This window comes from Bombina bombina, chromosome 5 (genome assembly GCF_027579735.1).
Source record: "Bombina bombina isolate aBomBom1 chromosome 5, aBomBom1.pri, whole genome shotgun sequence".
Lineage (NCBI taxonomy): Eukaryota > Metazoa > Chordata > Amphibia > Anura > Bombinatoridae > Bombina > Bombina bombina.
The window spans coordinates 191941494-191953570 of NC_069503.1; positions in this window are offsets into that span (position 1 = coordinate 191941494).

The window sequence follows — 12077 nt, forward strand, 5'->3', positions numbered from 1 at the left end:
TTGTGCTTTATTTTCTTCTGTGATAGGCGCTTCTAAGCATATTGAAGCCCAGTTCCTCTCACAGTACAGTGTTTGTCTGAGGGATGTGAAGGGAGTATTTGCCTAATGATGCCATGTTTTCACCTATGGGAAATCTATTCTAAGGCTCTCTGTAATCGGTCACTGAGATTCATCTCTGCCTCCCTTTGCAGATCGACATTATACTCCTCTACCATTACCTCTGCTGATATGTTTCAGTACTGGTTTGGCTGTCTGCTATATGGGGATGGGTGTCTTCTGGTAAGTATATATCATTTTTTAAGACACTCTCAGCTATGTTTGGCACTTTATATTATAAAGTTTTAAATGTATATTGTATATATTTGCCATGAGTCAGGTCTGTGTATTTCCCTTTGCAGTCTAACAGTTTCAGCTTGGAAATTATGTTTATGGGAGTTTTTAGACTTACCTGGGGTTCCAGGTAATTGGAACTTGGAGTCTGTTTTTTTTTTTTAAATTGCGGGCTTAGGCTCGCGATGGTTCAGAATGTTACTTTTTTGTCACGAAAAATGTTGGCACAAAGTCGTGTCTGCTGTGACGCTAGTTACGTCATTTTTTGCAACTTTCTTGTTGCAAGGTTTTTTTGGCACAAAGTCGCGCCTGTTATGACGTGAGTTGTGTCATTTAATTAGCTCCAAAAGTTGTTTTCTCTGCATTTGCGCCATTCTTGGTGCCTAAATTTGTTATATTGTCTCTCCCTCTTTTTGCTCTCTGCTCTCATTTGATTCATAGAGAGCTAGGTTGCTTACTTTTGATTTTACTTTATCTAATTTTTTTTAACATAAGCATTTGTTTCCCATTCCTGAAACTGTTATTTTGAAGAAATTTGATATTTTGTTTAAATGTTATTTTTTCTTTTTTGTTACATTTTTGCAAGATGTGTCAAACTGATCGTGTCTCTGATGTTACTGTAGGAACCAAGCTGCCTGTACACAATTTCTACCAAAGTTAAGTGTGTTTGTTGTAGATCTAATTCCTTAGCTCAAATATGTGGCACTTGTTATGTTATATTATTTCATACTGATAATGTTTCTATAGAACAAATACATCTACTGTTAAATCTTCACAGTCTAATGTACATGATATCCCTGTAGATATAAAGGATTATATTGCTACAGCCATAGAGAAGGCTATGACTGCTATTCTGCCTTCAAATTAACGTAAAAGATCTCTCCTAACTTCTCATAAATCTAATGAAGTTTGTATTGATTGACAGCATACTGAAGTATTTCTGCTGATGAGGATTTCTCTGACTCAGAGGATCCTACTTCAGAGACTGATATTGATAAATCAACCTTTCTATTGAATATATTCGTTCTTTATAAAGGGAGTATTGTTTACTTTGGGTATTGAGAAATCTAGTCCTCTTGATAACAAGAATAGCAAATGTTTGAATTCTGTTTTTTAACCCCTTAATGACCAACGACGTGCAGGGTACGTCCTCCAAAAAAATGTCCTTAACGACCAAGGACGTACCCTGCACGTCGTTGGTCTTTGAAAGCAGTGGAAGGAATCCTGATCACTTCCAGCTGCTTTCATGTTATTGCAGTGATGCCTCGATATAGAGGCATCCTGCAATAACTTTTTTAAGCAGTCCGATGCAGAGAGAGCCACTCTGTGGCCCTCTCTGCATCGGCTATGATCGTTGGTGGGTGGGAGCGTGTCCAGGGAGGCGAGTGGGCGGCTATCAGTAGAGGAGGGGGGCGGAATCGCGTGTGTGTGAAGTGGAAGAGGCACAAGGTGGGAATCAGTGGGAGAGAGGGTGGGAATAAAAAATATTAATGATCTGGGAGAGGGTGGGGGGTTGGGTGTTAAGGGGGGTAAGCTACACTACAGAAAATCTTAAAATAAACTTTTGATTTCAAACTGGGTACTGGCAGACAGCTGCCAGTACCCAATATGGTGCACAATAAGGCAGAGGAGGGGGGTAGAGAGCTGTTTGGGGGGATCAGGGAGGTTGGGGCTAAGGGGGGGGGTCCTACACAGCAGAATTATTTTTTTTTTTAAACAAAACAAAAAAAAACTTTTATTTTAGTACTGGCAGACTTTCTGCCAGTACTTAAGATGGCGGGGACAATTGTGGGGTGGGGGAGGGAAGACAGCTGTTTGGGAGGGATCAGGGGGTGTGATGTGTGAGGTGGGAGGCTGATCTCTACACTAAAGCTAAAATTAACCCTGCAAGCTCCTTATAAGCTACCTAATTAACCCCTTCACTGCTAGCCATAATACACGTGTGATGCGCAGCAGCATTTAGCGGCTTTCTAATTACCAAAAAGCAACGCCAAAGTCATATATGTCTGCTCTTTCTGAACAAAGGGGATCCTAGAGAAGCATTTACAACCATGTGTGCCATAATTGCACAAGCTGTTAGTAAATAATTTCAGTGAGAAACATAAAATTGTGAAAAATGTAGCGTTTTTTTTCAATTTGATCGCATTTGGCGGTGAAATGGTGGCATGAAATATACCAAAATGTGCCTAGATCAATACTTGGGGTTGTCTACTGCACTACACTAAAGCTAAAATTAACCCTACAAGCTCCCTACATGCTCCCTAACTAACCCCTTCACTGCTGGGCATAATACACGTGTGGTGCACAGTGGCATTTAGCGGCCTTCTAATTACCAAAAAGCAACACCAAAGCCATATATGTCTGCTATTTCTGAACAAAGGGGATCCCAGAGAAGCATTTACAACCATTTATGCCATAATTGCACAAGTTGTTTGTAAATAATTTCAGTGAGAAACCTAAAGTTTGTGAAAAAATTTGTGAAAAAGTGAACTATTTTTTTTATTTGATGGCATTTGGCGGTGAAATGGTGGCATGAAATATACCAAAATGGGCCTAGATCAATACTTTAGAATGTCTTCTAAAAAAAAATATATACATGTCAGGGGATATTCAGGGATTCCTGAAAGATATCAGTGTCCCAATGTAACTAGCGCTAATTTTGAAAAAAAGTGGTTTGGAAATAGCAAAGTGCTACTTGTATTTATTGCCCTATAACTTGCAAAAAAAGCAAAGAACATGTAAACATTGGGTCTTTCTAAACTCTGGACAAAATTTAGAAACTATTTAGCATGGGAGTTTTTTGGTGGTTGTAGATGTGTAACAGATTTTGGGGATCAATGTTAGAAAAAGTGTGTTTTTTCCATTTTTTTCCTCATATTTTATAATTTTTTTATAGTAAATTATAAGATATGATGAAAATAATGGTATCTTTAGAAAGTCCATTTAATGGCGAGAAAAACGGTATATAATATGTGTGGGTACAGTAAATGAATAAAAGGAAAATTACAGCTAAACACAAACACCGCAAAAATGTAAAAATAGCCTTGGTCCCAAACGGACAGAAAGTGTAAAAGTGCTGTGGTCATTAAGGGGTTAAAGCTTCTAAGGTTACTCTTGACATTTTTCTTATTCCAGATGCTATCTCTCATATGTTTAGTAAGGAATCCAAACTTACGCCTAGATTACGAGTTTTTGTCAGTAAGGCTTGCGTTGCTAACGAGTCTTTTTTTCCCACCGCTCCCTTAAGACAACGCTGGTATTACAGGTTTTTTTAAACCTGGCGTTAGCCGCAAAAAGGTGAGAGTAGAGCAAAATTTAGCTCCACATCTCACCTCAATACCAGCATTGCTTAAGTCAGCGGTGAGCTGGCTGAACGTGCTCGTGCACGATTTCCCCATAGGAAACAATGGGGCTGAGGTGGCTGAAAAAAAACCTAACACCTGCAAAAAAGCAGCGTTCAGCTCCTAACGCAGCCCCATTGTTTCCTATGGGGAAATTAATTTTATGTCTGCACCTAACACCCTAGCATGAACCCAGAGTCTAAAAACCCCTAATCTTACACTTATTAACCCCTAATCTGCCACCCCCGCTATAGCTGACACCTACATTATATTATTAACCCCTAATCTGCCGCTCCGGACACCGCCGCCACCTACATTATACTTATGAACCCCTAATCTACTGCCCCCAACATCGCCGGCCACCTACATTATATTTTTTAACCCCTAATCTGCCCCCCCAACGTCGCCACAACTATATTAAATTTATTAACCCCTAATCTGCCGCCGCCAGCGTCGCCGCCACTATTATAAATTTATTAACCCCTAAACCTAAGTCTAACCCTAACCCTAACAAACCCCTAACTTAAATATAATTTAAATACATCTAAATACATTTACTAAAATTAAATAAATTATTCCTATTTAAAACTAAATACTTACCGATAAAATAAACCCTAAGCTAGCTACAATATAACTAATAGTTACATTGTAGCTATTTTAGGATTTATATTTATTTTACAGGCAACTTTGTATTTATTTCAACTAGGTAGAATAGTTATTAAATAGTTATTAACTATTTAATAACTTCCTAGTTAAAATAAGTACAAAAGTACCTGTAAAATAAAACCCTAACCTAAGTTACAATTACACCTAACACTACACTATAATTAAACTAATTACCTAAACTACCTACAATTAATTACAATTAAATAAAATAAACTAAAGTACAAAAAACAACAAACACTAAATTACAGAAAATATAAAAAGAATTACAATTTTTAAAACTAATTACACCTAATCTAATCCCCCTAATAAAATAAAAAGCCCACCAAAATAATAAAATTTCCTACCCTATACTAAATTACAAATAGCCCTTAAAAGGGCCTTTTGCGGGGCATTGCCCCAAAGTAATCAGCTCTTTCACCTGTAAAAAAAAATACAATACCCCCCAACATTAAAACCCACCACCCACACACCCAACACTACTCTAAAACCCATCCAGTCCCCCCTTAATAAAACCTAACACTACCCCCCCTGAAGATCTCCCTACCTTGAGCCGTCTTCACCCAGCTGTGCACAAGTGGACCTCCAGAGGGGCAGAAGTCTTCATCCGATCCGGGCAGAAGAGGTCCTCCAAGCGGCAGAAGTCTTCATCCAGGCGGCATCTTCTATCTTCATCCATCTGGAGCGGAGCGGGTCCATCTTCAATCCAGCCGACGCGGAGCCATCCTCTTCAAATGAAGTCCAAGCGAAGAATGAAGGTTCCTTTAAATGACGTCATTCAAGATGGTGTCCCTTGAATTCCGATTGGCTGATAGTATTATATCAGCCAATCGGAATTAAGGTAGGAAAAATCCTATTGGCTGGTCCAATCAGCCAATAGGATTGAAGTTCAATCCTATTGGCTGATTGGATCAGCCAATAGGATTGAGCTCGCATTCTATTGGCTGTTCCAATCAGCCAATAGAATGCGAGCTCAATCCTATTGGCTGATTGGATCACAAGAGCTTCTGGTGCAATGCTGAATATGGAGAGCGTTGATCAGGTCCGCCAGACCTTTGTTAAATAGGCCCCTAAGTCCCAAAGAAATAAGATTTGTTCAGACCAATTCTGGATCTGAAATTTTTAAATCGTTCTGTAAAAGTCCCAACTTTAAAGATGGTGACTATAAGGACTATTCTGCCTTTTGTTCAGCAAGGTCACTTCATGTCCACAATAGACTTACAGGACGCTTATCTTCACATTCCGATTCATTCAGATCACTATTGTTTTCTGACTTTCTCTTTTCTAGATAAGCATTATCAATTTGTCGCTCTTCCGTTTGGCCTAGCGACAGCTCAGAGATTCTTTTCAAAGTTTCTCGGTGCCTTTCTATCTGTTATCAGATAGATATTATTAAAAATATATATATATTTCAAAAATACACTTTGAAAATAGTAATTCTTCATGTGCTCTGACATCACATTAGACCTAAAACAAAAAACATGAATCGCATTACACATATTTTACATTCCTATGTTCTTCACAATTTAAATATATATACATATATATATATATAAATAGTGTTAATGTAAATTAGATATCTATACCTATATCTATCGGAATATATATGTAGGTATAGGTATATAAAGATACATATAGAAACATATATTTACATGTATGTGTAGAACATTGGAAAGTAAAATATGTATAGTAAATATACAGTAAAATACACACACACACACACACACACACACACACACATATATATATATACAGGGAGTGCAGAATTATTAGGCAAATGAGTATTTTGACCACATCATCCTCTTTATGCATGTTGTCTTACTCCAAGCTGTATAGGCTCGAAAGCCTACTACCAATTAAGCATATTAGGTGATGTGCATCTCTGTAATGAGAAGGGGTGTGGTCTAATGACATCAACACCCTATATCAGGTGTGCATAATTATTAGGCATCTTCCTTTCCTTTGGCAAAATGGGTCAAAAGAAGGACTTGACAGGCTCAGAAAAGTCAAAAATAGTGATATATCTTGCAGAGGGATGCAGCACTCTTAAAATTGCAAAGCTTCTGAAGCGTGATCATCGAACAATCAAGCGTTTCATTCAAAATAGTCAACAGGGTCGCAAGAATCGTGTGGAAAAACCAAGGCGCAAAATAACTGCCCATGAACTGAGAAAAGTCAAGCGTGCAGCTGCCAAGATGCCACTTGCCACCAGTTTGGCCATATTTCAGAGCTGCAACATCACTGGAGTGCCCAAAAGCACAAGGTGTGCAATACTCAGAGACATGGCCAAGGTAAGAAAGGCTGAAAGACGACCACCACTGAACAAGACACACAAGCTGAAACGTCAAGACTGGGCCAAGAAATATCTCAAGACTGATTTTTCTAAGGTTTTATGGACTGATGAAATGAGAGCGAGTCTTGATGGGCCAGATGGATGGGCCCGTGGCTGGATTGGTAAAGGGCAGAGAGCTCCAGTCCGACTCAGACGCTAGCAAGGTGGAGGTGGAGTACTGGTTTGGGCTGGTATCATCAAAGATGAGCTTGTGGGGCCTTTTCGGGTTGAGGATGGAGTCAAGCTCAACTCCCAGTCCTACTGCCAGTTTCTGGAAGACACCTTCTTCAAGCAGTGGTACAGGAAGAAGTCTGCATCCTTCAAGAAAAACATGATTTTCATGCAGGACAATGCTCCATCACACGCGTCCAAGTACTCCACAGCGTGGCTGGCAAGAAAGGGTATAAAAGAAGAAAATCTAATGACATGGCCTCCTTGTTCACCTGATCTGAACCCCATTGAGAACCTGTGATCCATCATCAAATGTGAGATTTACAAGGAGGGAAAACAGTACACCTCTCTGAACAGTGTCTGGGAGGCTGCGGTTGCTGCTGCACGCAATGTTGATGGTGAACAGATCAAAACACTGACAGAATCCATGGATGGCAGGCTTTTGAGTGTCCTTGCAAAGAAAGGTGGCTATATTGGTCACTGATTTGTTTTTGTTTTGTTTTTGAATGTCAGAAATGTATATTTGTGAATGTTGAGATGTTATATTGGTTTCACTGGTAAAAATAAATAATTGAAATGGGTATATATTTGTTTTTTGTTAAGTTGCCTAATAATTATGCACAGTAATAGTCACCTGCACACACAGATATCCCCCTAAAATAGCTAAAACTAAAAACAAACTAAAAACTACTTAAAAAAATATTCAGCTTTGATATTAATGAGTTTTTTGGGTTCATTGAGAACATGGTTGTTGTTCAATAATTAAATTAATCCTCAAAAATACAACTTGCCTAATAATTGTGCACTCCCTGTATATATATATATATATATATATAGATATTTATATATACTGTATATATATGTATATATACAATATAGCTCTTTGCTTATATTTTTATAAGATAGTATTTATGTGAGTGTAACTGTAATTTTGAATGTGTTTAGTGCAACTTTTTTTTTAACTCACTATTTTCTATGCAACATTTTCAGTCGCACTACCCTGACGAGCACAATATTGCTTAAGTGCAACAGTCAGCGTGCCACTTGTAATCTAGCCCTAAATTATTTATTTTTCCTTTTTTTAATTTGTTTAAAACAAATATGAAATTTTCTGAAAATAATCAACATTTGTGAATAGACAAGTTAATATCTTTCAGCGCCACAATAAATACCATACAAGCTATACCAAATATAGGCGGAATCTCCCAACCAGATTCCGGAGTGTACAGTACAAAATAAAATGCCAAGGTACAGCGCTACACTGCCCCTATTGGGGGTTGTGTGGCTAAAGATGGTGTCCACGACCAATGTGGTAAGTGTTTAAAATGTGTAATGTATATAATATATAAAATATATATATATAAATTGTAGGGTAAAAGTAAAATATGATAAAATATAACAATTGTTTAATTCAAAATACAATATAAAAACAATACAAGCAATGTAAAACTTTAGGTAAAACCCTATATACAGAGTTGCACAACGATATATGCTATTTCCTTATGTTAATGGTGTAAGTAAATATCCAATCAGTTAGAATCCTAAATGGCTGTCCTATTGAATGTCCAGGTTAAAGTACTAGGTATGAGTTAAAAGTGTCCAGGTGAAAATTTTTTTTTTTTTCAAAATATTAGAATCCAATCATACATATGTGTATGTGTCCATTAAAACAATTTGTCCAGAAAGGCCTATTTCATCCAAAGGAATAAATGTCCTGAAGAAGGTAGGTAGTTATCCAAATGCTCCAATTGTGTCTTATAAATCCAATTATAGGGTGAAAAGAAAAAAATCCTAAAAAATCTACAGTGTGTATTAAAAATAAAAGATCAGAAAATTTAAAAAATCCAAAAAATCATCCAAAAAATAAAAAATGTTGTGAGAAAAATAATGGTGTGAGAAAAATTTATTTAAATGGTGTAAGAAAAAATGGAGGTACTAATTAAAGGTGTACACCTGAAAAAAGCCCTAAAAATGTGTCAAAAAAGTGACATGAAAAAACTCCTTAGGGAAAAATAGTGAATCCTTGGTGTTATAAATGATTGTGATTAGAAGTATATTTCCAAGTTATTGTATATTAGCCTTAGAATTATCCAAATAAAATGTTCAAAAGTAGATAACTGTTAATTGTGTAAATAATGATGAGATAATATTCCTCTTCTCAAAGGGTGTATCAATATTTAGGATATCTTCTTGTACCTATAAAAGTGTACAGAGAAAAGACATAGTGCAATAAAGTCACCTTCAAAATAGCAATATAAGTATTCTACTCACCAGATATAGTCTGAGCTGCAATACCAGTATATAGCCAACGCGTTGCGGTCCCCAAGGACCTCTCTCAAGACTGGTAGCAGCTTTGAGGCTTCTGCACCTTAAGTGTATTTGGGTAGCCAATGAGGTAATTTTGATTTTTGCGCCCAAATTTCGCGCCAAAAATTTGCGCCAAAACTTGGTGCCGAAATAACTCCACATTTTCAAAAATATGTCATATTAAATACCCCATCTTAATGTGCCTTAATTTTGGTGTGTTGTGTGTCGATTAGTCATTCTTTTAATTGTGTTGGTGTCCTACTCCTCATCGTCAACTTCCGGATGTTGACACCGGATGTTTGTGCCGACCGGAAGTGGCGCTTATCATGTATGTGTTTCCTGTCTGGCATCGTGCTTGTTTAGCGGTTCAAAGCAAATCTCTTGCACGTGCCAGCTGGCTCAAGGTGGTAGTATAGATGGGGATAAAAAAGGATAAAATGAATGTATCTAAAAACGAATAAATATGAGTAAAATATGCATTTGGCAATTAATAAAAAATGGATGGGAATGAAAATGTGGGTTTAAATATAAAAACGGTTATAAAAATGTACTGAATTACTTTAAAAATATTTTAGTGGTATTTCTAGCTAAGAAATCTGGTAAGTTTTGGAAATCTAGTGAGTTTTGAAAATTATAGATATAGGATGTACATATATCTGTTAGTGGTTTAGAAGTCTAGATATATATATATATATATATATATATATATATATATATATATATATATATATATATATATATATATATATATATATACGTATACATAATAGAATTTTGGGATGAGGATAATACAAACAAAGTTCTAACAAACAGTATTAAAATCTAACAGTGTCTGAAAATAATTTAAACTATTAATTAGAGCTTTCTTACACTTGGTAGAACGTCTCATTTAAAAAAGACTATTTCTGAAAATACAACATGTTTATGAATGGGGGTTTAGATTCTCATATTTATTCTGTGTTAATTTGGGAATGAGCCAATAGATTTCGGGGACAGGGAGTCAAAATCCATAGGAGATATATACATTATAGACCTATATATATAAAAAAGTATATATAAAAAACCTTTAGTTGGTCTAAAAGAGAATTTTGGGAATAAGGTATGTTTTTAAAAGGTATGTTTTTATAACTTATTTAAAAACTTCTTCTTTTTTTAAAACTTTTGATAGATCGGGGATAAAAATTTTATTTGAGATAATCCACTTTCTTCCCATTTTACATCTTAGTGTGTTGAGATATCTTAATGGAGAGTAGTAGGAGACAAACTTTAAGTAGAGTGCTTTCTTTATAGTAAATGTAATACTTCTGTGTTGTTATTTAAACCTTTGGGGAAGGTGCAGTCTAGCATAAAGATCCACTTTGATTCTACTTTTAAAAGTTGTTTTTCAAAGTCCCCCCCTCTCCAATTTTTAATGGGTCTACTTATTCCCATATATTTAAAGGTTTTGTTAGTGCCTTTATGTGTGTCTTTAAAATGTTTATATAGTGGAAAACCTTCTTTTCCCCACTTTATCTGCAGAAGGTGCTCGCGGTTTCTGTCTCTGAGTTTCCTAGAGGTTTGCCCTACATATTGTAATCCGCATCCACATTCTATTAGGTATATGATGCCCGAATCTTGGCATCTAATCATTTCTTTCATATTAAAAGACTCCTGTGTGATATTTGATTTAAATGTGTGGCTTTTTTTGCCATGTTTGCAAGCTTTGCATGAGAGGCATGGGAAGAAACCTTTTAGTTGTTTCCCATGTACATCTTTTATTGTTGTCTTCCTGGTCTCTCTGGGGACACTGGGGGCGATCATTGTTTTCAAATTTTTTGTTTTTCTATAAATAAACGTGGGGGATTCTGTTAGATCCTTCCCAATTATGTTGTCCTCTTTAAGAAAGTGCCAGTGCTTTTTTATTATTTTTTCAATTAGAAATCTATTTTCACTGTATTCGGAGATGAAGGGTACCTGTATGGTATTTTCCTCTTCTGAAATTGTATCTTTGTTTTTGTATTTCAACATGGATCCTCTATCCATTTTCTCCACTTCTTCTATTGTTTTGTTTATCGTTTCCACATCATATCCTCTATTTATGAATCTGTCTTTCAGGACTTTTGACTGTTCTTTCCATTTTTCTGTGTCCGAGCAGTTCTTTCTGATTCTCATTAGCTGTCCTTTCGGGATGTTGGATTTCCATCTATGATGGTGGCAGCTAGTTTGATGGATGTAGTTACTACAGTCTACATCCTTGAAATACGTGGAGGTAGAAGGTCTTCCTTCTTTTATCATTATATTTAAATCCAAGAAATGAATGTTGTTCTTACTAATTTCATACGTGAATTTTAAGTTCATAGTATTGTTGTTCATTACACTTATAGTGTGTTGGAGATCTTCCACAGATCCTCTCCATATGATGAGGATGTCATCTATGTATCTCTTGTATAGGACCAGATCTGCGCCTGCTGGGCAGGAGTCCCAAAATAGGTTCTCCCATTTTCCCATATATAAGTTCGCGTAGCTAGGCGCAAACCTGGTCCCCATAGCTCTTCTGCATATCTGGTTGTAGAATACTCCTCTGTTATTGAAGTAATTATGACTTAGTATATAGGAAATACCTTCCAGAAGAAACTCTCTTTGTTCCTGACTCAGTTCTCTATCTTTCTCCATGAAGTACTTCACTGCTTCTAGACCCAAATTATGTGGGATACTCGTGTAAAGAGCAGTGACGTCACAGGTTGCTAGTATATATTGGTCGTCCCATTCTAGGCTGTTCAGTAAATTAAGAACTTCCGTTGAGTCTTTGAGATAAGATGGTAATTTTTGTACATGTTTTTGAAGTCTCCTATCGATGTATTCTGATAGGTTGCAAGTGATTGAACCGATACCTGATATAATGGGCCTCCCGCAGGGGTTTACCAGCCTTTTGTGTATTTTAGGTCGGTAATAAA